Raw genomic sequence first — 12,405 nt, 5'->3', positions numbered from 1 at the left:
CGTGGGCGCCCGGGACGCTCGCCGGCTCCCGGCCGCGAACAATGCGCGCAGCTCCGCGGCGGCCCCGGGCCCCGCGCTCCCCGCGGACATGTGCGCCCGCCGGCGCGGGGCCGGCCCGAGGCGGCCGGAGCGCGGCCCGGGGCGGCCGGCACCGCGGAGCCCGAGCCCGCCGGAGCCCGGGGCGGCCTGCAGGCGGCGGCCTCCCCATTCATCCGGCCGCGGGGCCGCTCTTTGTTCGCCGCCGCGCGGAGCCCGGGACGTGGGAACCGACCCCGCGGCCGGCGCGCGGAGCCGGCTCGGGGCGCCCCGGGACCCCGGCCCGCCGGGCCGCCCCGCGCGGCGCCCCGAGCTTTGTTCCCCGGCCCGCGGGCGGGGGGGCGCCGCGGCGCCCCGGGAGCGGGGGCAGCGCACACCGGGCGCCCCCGGACTTCGCGCGTCTCGGCGCCCCCCGCCCCGCCGGAGACGCCGCCCGGGGCCCGACCCCGCGGCCGGCGAGCCCGGGCCCGACGCCCTCGCCATGTGCCGGGGCCGCGCCGCCGCGGCCCCCGCCCCGCCCCCGCCCGCGCCCGGCGCCCCGCGCGCCCCGCTCAGCGCCCCGGCCCCGGCCCCGGCCCGGCCCCGGCCCCGGCGCCGCGCAAACTTCCGCGAACAAAGAGTTGCCCGCGGCGCTGCGGGAACTTCGGGGCCGGGGCCGCCCGCCGGGCCGGCCGGGACGCGGCCGGGACCCCGCGCAGCCCCGCGGGCAGGACCCGGCGCCGCGCCGCCCGCGCCGCCCAGTCCGCGCGCCGGGCACCGCCGCCCGCCGGGGACAGCGGCGCGGAGAAGACGGGAGCCCCGGCCCGGCCCGGCCCGGCCCCGCACCGCGCGCGCCCCGCGCCCCGCGCCCGCCGCCGCGTACCGGCTCGGGAGGAGGCGCCGCCGCTCCGCGCCGCTCGCTCGCCCTCCGCCCCGCGGCCCCGCGCTGCCGCCCGCCGCCGCCGCGCGCGCGTCACGGTCCGGCTCTGCGGGCGGCGCCGCGGGCCCGGCTCGGGCGGCGGCGGCGGGCGAGGGCGCGGAGCGCGCAGCCGCCGGTGGGCGGGGAGTGGGGGGGTCGCGCGCGCGCGGCGGGGCCAGAGGGCGGCCCCGGGCCGGGCCGGGCCGGGCCGGGCCGCGCTCGCGCCGGCGGGGCCCGGGGCGCGGGGGGCCCGCCCGGGCCGGGGTCCCCCGGACGCCCCCGCCCGCCCCGCCCCGCCCCCGGCCGCGTGGCCCGCCCCGGCCCCGGCGAGCCGGGCGGGGGACGCGCTCGCGGGGCCGCGGGGGAGGAAGGTGCCGCCGCCCGGGAGCCGCGGCCGGCGCGGGCAGGACCCGCGGTTGCCAGGCAGGGGCCGCGGGCTTGGGTCTGCGGCGCGGGGTCGACTCAAGCCCGGATCGCGGCCCCGACGGGCGCACGGCGTGTCCGCGCGCCGCTCACCTGGGGCGGGGGCCGCCGCCTCCCGCTGCCCCGCCCGCTGGGCCTGTTACTTTACTGACCTTGTACCCGAAAAGGTTTTTAAAGAGCAAGTTTTTGAAAAGCGCTCCCTAGGCCCGTCTTGTGTTCGCCTTTGCCAAAAAAACAAAACACCTCATTACTTTACATGGATTGTGTCTGCGCCGTGTGAATGGTTCTATTCATAAATCAGGAAACTTTTTCTGTTGCTTCTAGGAACGTTTAATTGGTTTTAATCCAATGTTTCAATCCCAGTATCAAACGTAAATGAACAATTAACTTCTCGAGCTTGTGTGCACTTGGGAAACTATTCTATTTCGTGGCTATTGCCGAGATATTTGTTTCTTGCAGGAAACCATGACCCAGCATCTCCTTTCACATGAACTCCAGCCCCCCCAGCACCACCCCCTGCTCCCCCCCACCCGCCCCCAAGGGAGTCCTGCCGCCCACTGGGCTGGACAGCAACCGGCAGGAAGGGTGACTCTGCAGCCACTCCAGCTGACCATGTGGGAGATAATCAAGCCCCCCTAAGAGGGCCGAAAGGGGAGACCCGCAGAGCACTGAGACACTGCCGGTCTCGGCGGGGAGCACAGCCCTAACAAACCCCATCAAGGACCAACTTGGAAGAGACCAGGAAGCAACTCTCCCTGGCTGAACAAAGAAGGGTGCAGGGGCCGTCTGAGATCGCTGCAGCAGGGCCTATGCTATCTGCTGGGGCACCTCCGCCTTCCAGAGCTTTAAAATCCAGCCTGATTTACTTTCTATGAGGAGGCCCAGAGTGCCTCCTGCTGGCAGACATTCAGTTTATTCCTGCAATTACCAGTTCATGGGGTCAACTCAGAAACAAGATGCAGGGGTCCCAGGGCCTGGAAACAATTATTACAGCCATTATTCTTGTTGCTCTCAGGTTGATTTTAGTCTCACAAAATTCCAAGGACTGTGGTTATGGCAAGCTCCTTGGCTGTAACGCCTCCTTTCCAACCTAAGGCAGCCTGTTTTTCTGGTTCTGAGACTTTCTTGAGCGTATATAGAACTGAAATACCTGCTTAAAGAGTTGTGCTGCTGACCAGTATATAGCTCTATCTCACTTTCTCACATTGACTCTCCAAAGGATAAAAATATATATATGGTCACTTCACTACAGGGGCTTCCCACATTACACAATGCCCCAAAGACATAATGCCCCCCCTCCCGCGCAACTTCTCAGGACTACCCTCCATACTTTATTATAAAATATCCTTCCCAAGAGGTTGTTTATTAACATTTTGCTCAATCCAGAAGAATAAAAACTCAGTCAAATTCTGGTTAAAACAATGTAAGCTGCAATCAGGGGGGCGGGGGACTAGGCTGTCTACCTCTGCTCAATCTGAAAAGGTCAAAACCAAATCAAAACCAGATTGAGAGCACAACCAGACACCTAAACACAAATTCTGAGGCCAGTTTAGGAATAAATCATTATTAATCCAAAAATGATCCCTTGTAACTTTTCCATTACACTGACCCAAGCCACAGAACACCCTGGGAAATGCAGACTGGGGGTTCCGTACAGTCCCCCTCCACAACCAGACGTGCAACCCCAGGGCTTGCACGTGGCGGCAGCTCTCCAGGCTCTCCTCAAAGCAGCACCACCAAAGGGAGGAATGTCTGTGTGTGGGGGGTGCATCATGTGTCCAAACTGCCCAGGGGATTTAAACTGAGTGCGTTCCTCACCAGAGAATAGCACAACCATTCCAAGTTTAAAGCTCTTAAGCAAGAGGAGACAATAAAGGTGTATTTTATTAAGAAAGGGTGTAACCAACTATAACTTGTATCAACAAGCTAATAAAAGTATTCACCTAAGCACATTTGTGCAGGGGATGGAAAGGCTGGGTTTAGATATGCAAGGAGTGTCCCAGGTAGTTAGTGGGGTTTTTTTTTTTTTTTTTTTTTTAATGCCTTGAGAAGCAGATAAATGTGATGTGCAAACAACGAGGAGCTAAGCTTTGAAGTTTGAGCAAATACCAGTCAGCGCTGCTCAGCTTTTCCCATCGAGTCTATCTGTACCTACAGCTGCACAAAGAATTCACTAAAAAATGATAAACTGGTTTGTCTGAGACTGAAGTGAGTGAAATGACATCAAACAGCCCAACAGCAATACAGAGGCTGTGAGCTGCCCCTTCATTCAGTTTCCCAAAGCCACTGCCTCTTTGTCACAACTGCTGTATTTAAAGCCAGTCACTCGCATTTCACACTGTCCTTTCTACATCTGAAAAGAGCTTTTTTAAGGCACAACCTTTTAAAATTGCTTATAATAGATGATGGGAAGACAGACGTCACCAAATCCACCTGAAGTATTTTCAAGAGACTACTGAAAACAAGTGAGCAAAATACACTTCTTTGGGATGTTTTTGGTGACAGATGGAAGTCAAAAATCTGAACCTTCCATGGCAGTAATTCTTTATATAGATCTTATTCAGAAAAATAAGTTCTATAATTGTTCCCATATCTATGGCCCAGCTATATCTGACGTCCCTACCTATAAAGGCATATAGTAACACACTAATCCTTCTGCCTTTCCTTCCTGTTCTTGTGTTCTGAGACCTTTCCACAGAGGAAAGTGTGTTACAGCTCTGAGTGGGATTCCAGAGATTTCTCTCAGATACACACACACACACACACACACGTATGCATATACATACAGACAGACACAGAGAGATCTATCTGTCTATGTAACTCACATCCATAGACATCACACCTTTTTAAGAGGTACTTAGGTTCCTGGGTTACTTTTCGATTCGAGAACTCAATAAAACACATTTATTTTCATTGAAAAATAACCAGAGCGGTGAATTTAATGATACCAATCTAACTCCTTTGATACAAAATGAGAGTTGAAAGCAGCTTGAAGGGGAATGCCTATTGAAATCAGCACATGTGAATCTGCACAGCTTTGTAACTGAACGTCTAGCACCATTGAGGCACGAAGCATGCCAGCTGGGGCGGCATTGTGCGCCACAAAGTGTGGGTTGTAAGCCTAAGTCCTGAGCACAAACCCTGGCTTCCAAGTTGGCAGGTGCTGAAAACACAGCAAATGTCACGCTTGCAACTCACTGGATGGACGAGCTCTGGGTAGAGCACGCTACAAAGAACAGAGCAACAGTTAAAACTTACTCCAATTTGATATTGCTTTTTTTTGGTAAAGGGAGTAGTAGCTACTGGTGTTAAGTGCTACAAGAAAACACAAGCAGAGAAAAGACATTGGAAAGATGAGGCATGGCAAGTAAGCAAAATTTAGTACAATGAAGGCTTTTTACTATCATGCTCAAAGTTACTGGCATAAAATTTATCAAACCTATTTTACTATTTTAATACTAAGATCAAAAGCACATTTAATGCCTGGCCTTTCCCTGCTCTATTTCTGACCCTCGTGAAGGAGACGCGAATTAGTTTACGGTAACATGGTCGAACCTGGTTCGCTCCACCCAAATCATAGCTAATCGCAAGTATAATATTTTTATTCTGTTATACGTTGACTTTAATCCAGATACAACTGCACTCCTAGACTAAAAACTGATATTATCATCCTCCAATGAAAGCCATTTCAATTTTTTTTCTTAACTATTCTTTAGTGGAATTCAGATTAAGTATTTGAGATACAAGCCCAAAATTTAACTTAATTTTTCCCCTCTGTCAACTATCTGCCATATAAGTCACTGCCTCAAGAAAAATCTATTTTTAACTCATCCCTAGTGATATGCTCAAAGCTACTGCTCTCCCGCCTCTGCCCATAAAAATAACACCAAGTGGATTTCATTTTCATTAGGCAGACAGGAAACTGTGAAACTGGATAGTTTGTGATTTCACGGAGTTTAAATACCCACTCTACAGACCGAATCCTTTGCATCTAAGATACCAAGAGAAAATAAGTCTCTGGCTCTCACGGTTGCATGCCGTGTAGAATGGACTTCTGCCCTGCACATTCACCCGTGAGTTTCTTCACTGTCCTCGACAGTCTGTCCATTTTATATATTAACCAAAAGCAAAGTTTTATCCAGTGTGTTAAGAGGGATGAGCCCTGCCTCTGGTGTGTGTGCAGACCCCGCCACGGACCTGAGGACAGAACTGACCGGACTTGGAGGAGTTGACTTGCTATTTTAAATGCGACTTCACACACGGCTCCTCTGAGCTCTCACAAGGGCCCCCAAAAAAGCCTTGCTCAACCCAGGCTAGTCCACCATTGTGCTGTTTCACTTTGATTGTGTTCTCTCCTAACAATGGACATCATGTCACAGTGACCTCATCTCCGAGGAACTTTCTTCAGTCTTGGCGATTAAGGAGAGAAAGTGACACGGCGCTGCTAGCATGTCTGCAGTTACACCGAGCACAGCGCCGAGGTGCTGAGGCACCGCCACAGTCACTTCACCAGCAATAAGAAAGGGTCTGAAAACCGAATGTTTTCTAGACTAGCATAAACAGCTGATTCACCGCACTTTCACACACTACACTATGAGTTCCAGTATAAACTAAGGGTGAATCAGATAAACTAAAGTATTACCCAACAGCAAACTTTAAAATGCCACTGTGGATGGTACTGTTAGCTTACAGCAAGGAAAATAAACACGACTCACTGATCAAAATATCAAATCTAGAAAATGCAGGGTGGAAATGAATTCAAAAAATCTTAGCCCACTGCTTCCTAAATGCCTAGCAGAAAACCCAAATCCAACTCAACGGCTTTTATTAGACTTGAGGCTCCCAAATGCCTAGTGCGCGGTCATCTGGTTTGCTCAGCCCCCTTGTTTGATGGAGATCATGCTGGAGATCATGCCTGGGCGTCTAAGCCTAAGGAAGGAAGGGGCATGACATTCTCGACCATTTGTCTTGAAGTGCATCCCACATTAATGCTTTCCACATCTTACCTGCGTTTATTAATAAATAATCACCACTTACACAGACAAGGATCTCAGATCTGAGGGGTGTTCACAGAGCTCGCTGAACACATCACAAGGGACATTTCATGAAAATCTGACATCCTATCTGGTCCTCATTTTGCAACTAAATAAAAAAATGTCTCAGGGCCAGCCCTGCCAGGGACAATGGGAAAAGGACCTACATGACAGGACTTTTTAAGAAGTTCTCAAAGGTCCCCCTCTTATTTCAGATTTTCCCTCTTATTTACCTCCCACGCCTCTCTTGGGTCACGTGATCACTCCAGGAATACAGCACCTCATGATGGATCTGAGCCCTCGCAGTGCCCGCCACCAGCCCCAGAGCAGCGGATCTGGGCACGTTATTACTAGGAATCATGCCGAGGTGCTCTGCATACTTTTTCTCATTTAACAGTTGCAACGCTCTGATGTGAGAGCGTACACAACCACTTCTCCCTCCACCACTATCAGACTGCTTCCAAGAAAGGTACTCAAAGGAAACCAACTTTAAATACATATCTACTACTAAACATTAGGCACTTTGCAAGCAACTTGAACACATCTTAGCTCATTATGGTGGATAAGCGGGTAAAGGGTAGACTGACAGTTGTGCACAGGAAACACGGCATAAGAGGGCATGTCTTAAACCAGGTCTGGGACTCTGTAGCAGAGCGGGACTATCACAGCCCCGGGGCATTCGAATAGAGAGGTGTGTGTGTGTTTGGGACAGGGAAGAATCAAATCAGAAAGATCCTTCAGATTAACACAATTTTGCTCAGGCCCAATCTTGATCTCAATCTTTTTATACATAAAGTTTAACATAAATGTCTGAGTTTCTTAGATAAAATATTTCTATGGTCAAATGACTACAATATGAGTCATCAAATATATATCAGAGACAATCAATATGCAAATCCAGGGACTCCCTGGTGGCGCAAGGGTTTAAGGTGCAACCTATGAAGCTATCCACAGCCACTGCAGCACGAGTTCGATCCCCGGCCAGGGAGCTACCCACATGGTGCAGCAGACCTCTCCTGACTTGCCCGCTGCTCCCCTCCACAGTGTATTTCAGTCAATCTGCCTGTTCTGTTCCCCACTCTGTCTCTGGTGAATCCTCTCACCCCCCCACACCTCTGGCCTGTACTCCAGTTCTTGTATGCATAAATAAATAAATCTTTTAAAAAATACACAAATCATGGGCCTCCCCTGGTGGCGCAGTGGTTGAGCACTGGGCTGCGAAGCTGCCCGCAGCCTCTGCAGCCGGTTCGATCCCTGGCCACCGGGGGAGGGTCCCACATGGCACACAGACCTCTCCTGCCACGCCCGCTGCTCCCCTCGGCAGTGTGTTTCATCTGTCTGTCTGTTCTGCTCCCCACTCTGGCTCTGGTGAATTCTCTCTCACCCTCCCGTGCTTCTGACTGCACCCAGTGCTTGTATTAATAAATAAAATCTTAAAAAAAAAAATACACAAATCCAAAGCTTATCAATGAATGCACAAAGACATCTTTAGACTGAAAAATATTCATGATTGTTTCAAATATTTTATTATATGTGCATATATTTTCATACACATGGATAGATATTTTGGTTTAAGCGAACCATAAAGTAACCTAACAACTGATACTTAGCTAAAGGAGTATTTAAACTCCCCATATACCGTGGAAACCTATTTTGTACACCTTTGCATCTTAGATCAATTTCAGCAGTTATTATGGAGAAATCTGTACCTTCCCCAATTCATTTGTTGGAGCCCTAACCTGCAACGTGACATAATTTGAAGGGGGGTTTTGGGAGGTGCTCAGGGACAGATGAGGTCCTGAGGTAGAACAAGTGATGGGATCAGCACCCTTAGATAAAGCAGACCCCAGAGAACTTGCATGCACTCTCTTCCCCCACACAGGCATCAAGGCCATGAGAGTGCAGAGAGAAATGGCAGCTACCTGCAAAACCAAGGGAACCCTCAAAATCAGACTTACCTTGCCGGCTCCTTGATCTTGGAATTCCCAGCCTTGAGATTGTGAGAAAAAATTTCTGTTGGTTAAGTCCCCTCCCCAGCCCACGGCATTTTATCATGGCAGCGCAACTTGACTAAGACAGGGGTCAAGAAAAACTTGAAACATCTCCCACTAACTGCCCCTGTCTTACTGAGAGAAAAACTGAAGCCCAGGAAAGCAAAGAGACTTGCCCAGAGTCTAGTCATTTCCCCCCCAAAATTTGGCTTTTTAAAAAAAAAAAAAAAAAAATCACTGCTCTTTGATATTTATTGTATTACTTAACAGACCTTAAACATAAGTTATCTATTACTTAAAAGGAAAGAATCTGAAACAAATTTCCAGTTCCCCAAATAATCTCTTATTTCATTTCTCACAAAGAAGTAATCTAAAGAACTTAATAAGAAAATGATCTCTTACTTCTGGCCATAAAATGCCTTTATCATACAGACAACCCAAGAGAAAACTTCAGCTCACCAAATTGAATAAACAAACCTTTGGGAAAACAGCTTATTTCATAACGACAGCTCCAGTATATGGAATTCCCCTCATAGTTTAGTCCAGTTAATTACTATTTAGCTAAACAAAACCACAATTGCCACTTCCAACTACAAATCCATATGGAAATCTGTCCCATCTCTTGAATCAGCTTTATTATCAATGATTTGACCCAACTGGCTCTATTTATGGAATTAGAGTATTCCTTCTAGAACTGTGAGGGTGTCCAGAGGAGATAAACAGCTGACTTGTGTGCCTTGCTGATGAGTACTTCTCAAAATCAACAAATATTCTCATTTGAGACAAGAGCATAAAAAGGAGCTTCATGAATCAGAAATGGACCTTGAACTTTCTATTTACAATAACACAGCATGCAGTTTTCACACACAAGCTCTGGCCTTTTTCGCCAAAACTTGCTTTCAGCTCTTAATTCAGTCCAGTATATTATGATTTTACCCACTCAGTGTCCAAGTAGGCTTCTCGGCGAGGACACGGAAGGAAACCCACTCGCTGCACTTGGAGCCTGCACGTTTACCTCATCAGCAGAACCAGCAGCGAGGCTAGATGCCGCTGAAGAAAGGCAGACGGATACGGGATGTAAACTGCTCTTTCCTCCACTCTCCCCCCAGCGCCCCACCCCTGGAAGTTCCGCGGTTGGAAATTATCCTAACATTTTTTATCCTAACATTTTTTTTTAGCCAGGATGTACTAAAATTAGATGGGAACAAAAGCCTGACATCTCCGTGTTAGAGGAGGCTGGCAGCGCCCACTCTCGCCCACATTCGGCTCTAGACTCTTCTTCCCTCCATGAAGCTGAAGGAAGCAGAGCCAGGGAGCTGCCACCTCCCAGCAGCTCCACTCCGCTACCGCCGATGATGAACTGCCTGCCAGCCGAGGTATGCTAATGAGGAGTGATGCCTACAGTCCCGGGCCCCCTGATTCGAGCACAGCATTTCATATTTCTTTCTTGGCTCCTCAGATAACATCCAGGATATGCTAATTGCTGGTACATGTGTAAATTTTTAGGTATTTGGCAAAACCAACATGTTAGATTCGCTTTCCTTAAAAAGCTTCTTGAGAGCCTGCACAGTGAAGCTCACTCAATCACATCATCTCCTGACGCACAGAAAACAATACATATTTTAAAATACAACACAGAAGAATTCACCATTTCTTCCAGATGGGCCACTTAAAACAAAACCGTAGGTTTTGTTTTTTTTATGTCTTCCTCTCATAAACTAGGCCAGTCATTTGCAAATACTTTAAGGCACAATTGATCCCCAGGTTGTAAGTCTTCCTCACAATAGTATCAGCATGACAAAAGTACATTCTGCCAGTCTCTACATCCCAGTTTTTGAAGTTCTACTCTATAAAAGCAGGATATTGACACATTCATGTCTCGGGAATTATTCCTATCTTTTAAAGTTGGTTTCCCTTGGTCTAAACCACCAGGTCCACATCGTGACAGCTCAAAATTCTGTTAGAGAAGCCCTTTTAATGATTAATCTAATGCTCTGTGTTGTAAAGATTTTTAGAACTCAGTAAGTACCGGCTCAAGCTCTCTTTTTTTCCTGGTTACTGGAGCCCATCTTGACATCTAAGCTGGAAATGAATGATCTTTCAACAACACTCCAGGGATTTTGCTAAGGTCATATTCAATCATTCATTAGGCTTCTTACCCCTCGCTTTTCAGAGCCCATTGTAGAGCTGGTTTTATTCAGCATTTATGTAGCCTGTGGGCTTGGGTATTTGTCTGCTTAATGTTGAGTTTCATTTCTATGCCCCTAACATAGGAATTCATCAATTGACCAAAGAATTTCAAACTATTCTTTTCCCTTTCTAACAAATTGCATGGTGTGTATGAAGAATAAATTAGCATTAATTTTCTTCCATTAACTGTTAATAAAACATGCTCATGTGCTTCCCCTTCTTCGAAGAACATCTCTGTTTCCTGCCTGCCTGAAAAACTGATAAAGGTTTCCTAATTTTTTCCCACTAGGGAACAGTCCTTCAGTCTAGCTTTCTCGTCTCCCACAGTTGAACTCTAGGTCATGGGCAGCCTTCTTCAAGTGAAGTGTATTAGACAAGAGTCCTTCCAGAGCCCATCAGCACCCCCCCCCCCCCACACACACACACAATTAGCTAAAGAGGTTACTACAGTGGGACATAAGACACTTGGACTCTTGCTCTCCAAGCAGAAAGCTGTCCCTGGAGCACACACTGCAGCCCACGGAGCCAAAAGCCGGAAATCAAACCCAGGTCTCTCCACAGCAGCAGAACACTGGCCTGGACATCAACCGAGTTTTCACATTTCACATTTCTCACACATTGTAGGCTAACACACACACACACACACACATCTGAGAACATAAATCAAAGTCCACTAACATAGGTAGGGGTACTCTATTTCCCTGCATATCAACTGAAGCAAAAAAGTATCTCCAAGGCATATAGAACTTAATTACTAATGATGATTCCTTCAAAATTAAGGTTTCTATTCTACTCTGGATGAACGTGAATTTGGGCCAACATATACAGTACTGCATTATAGTATCCTAGATATCTTAAAATAAATGAAACAGTATTCACACAAAGACTAAGAATCTTTTGTATACGTTCACTTCCCTCCCCCCACCCCCAAATAAATAGAAAATTGCATGCATATGACCGATGAAGAAGAAAGACAAGCTCACTGCTACCACAATAGGAAAAAATGATTCAAGGACAGTTTGTACTTTTTTTAAATGGCTTCAGTCAAGCTGCCAAGGGTAGTGTCAGGTTTGATTCTCATATGCATAAGTGCCAGGCCCCAAAAGCAACTCCAACTTTTGCACCTGGCTTAAAACAAAATGTTCTAAAACTTTCTATTTGTTAATTGGTGTAACCAGCCCATTCAGGCCTCAAATCCCTTTGGACTTGCACACGCACTTCCTACACACAGAAGTGGCCTGTTATGCAGAAATAACATCATAATGAAAAGCAACAATTCTGTGCAGGCTCCACAGAGAAATCTCGTTTGCATTTCAAACAAGTTTCCTCAACATAAGAGTGTCTTTTGATGAAATAAAACTACAATTCCAACTTCTTATCCAGAGAACACAGCATTCACAACGTAACTTACTGCTCCCTTTTATAAATGCATTATTTCTTTCAGCTACCCACACATTCATATGATTTAACAAAACTAACTTTAATAATGTATTTATGGCTTTTTCAGCAATGTGGGAAATGACTAGCCTGTCTTTTACAGTGTGGTATTGTTTGAAAATACTAATTTATTGTTTGCATTTTGGGAGCCTTCATTTGTTTTGATTTCAGCCTCTGAGAGGCTTTTCCTGCAGGATTAAAGTGATATGAAGAGGTGATAACTCCCTTTTCCTAATGTCACCACTGACGCTATGATTCCCCTCGAAATCCTCATCTTTGTAAGCGGAACAAACATACCCAAAGGAGCAGTCCCAGCTCGCAGTGATCCAAGCCCAATATCTCAGCTTGGTCATACAGAAAGTCAATTTTGTTAGACAGGTGTTCTCAAATAGCATAT

The 12,405-nt window shown here is 48.4% G+C and overlaps 1 protein-coding gene across 2 annotated transcripts in view; it reads right to left on the bottom strand.

The window, feature by feature from the left end:
* FAM53B (family with sequence similarity 53 member B) overlaps nt 1–12,405 on the bottom strand; it is a 98,844-nt gene that overhangs the window by 84,859 nt on the left and 1,580 nt on the right. The window contains exon 1 of one of the 2 annotated variants that reach the window (XM_037496962.2): nt 899–940. The exons of the other annotated variant lie outside the window; for it this stretch is intronic. The gene's annotated coding sequence lies outside the window, so the exon portion shown is untranslated. Of the gene's footprint in view, nt 1–898; nt 941–12,405 lie in introns of those variants that run through there. 2 annotated transcript variants of the gene reach the window in all.

This window comes from Talpa occidentalis, unplaced genomic scaffold (genome assembly GCF_014898055.3).
Source record: "Talpa occidentalis isolate TD23 unplaced genomic scaffold, MPIMG_talOcc4v2.1 talOcc4.8, whole genome shotgun sequence".
NCBI lineage: Eukaryota > Metazoa > Chordata > Mammalia > Eulipotyphla > Talpidae > Talpa > Talpa occidentalis.
Note: the sequence above shows the minus strand (reverse complement) of the source record. Positions and strands in the feature narration are given on the sequence as shown.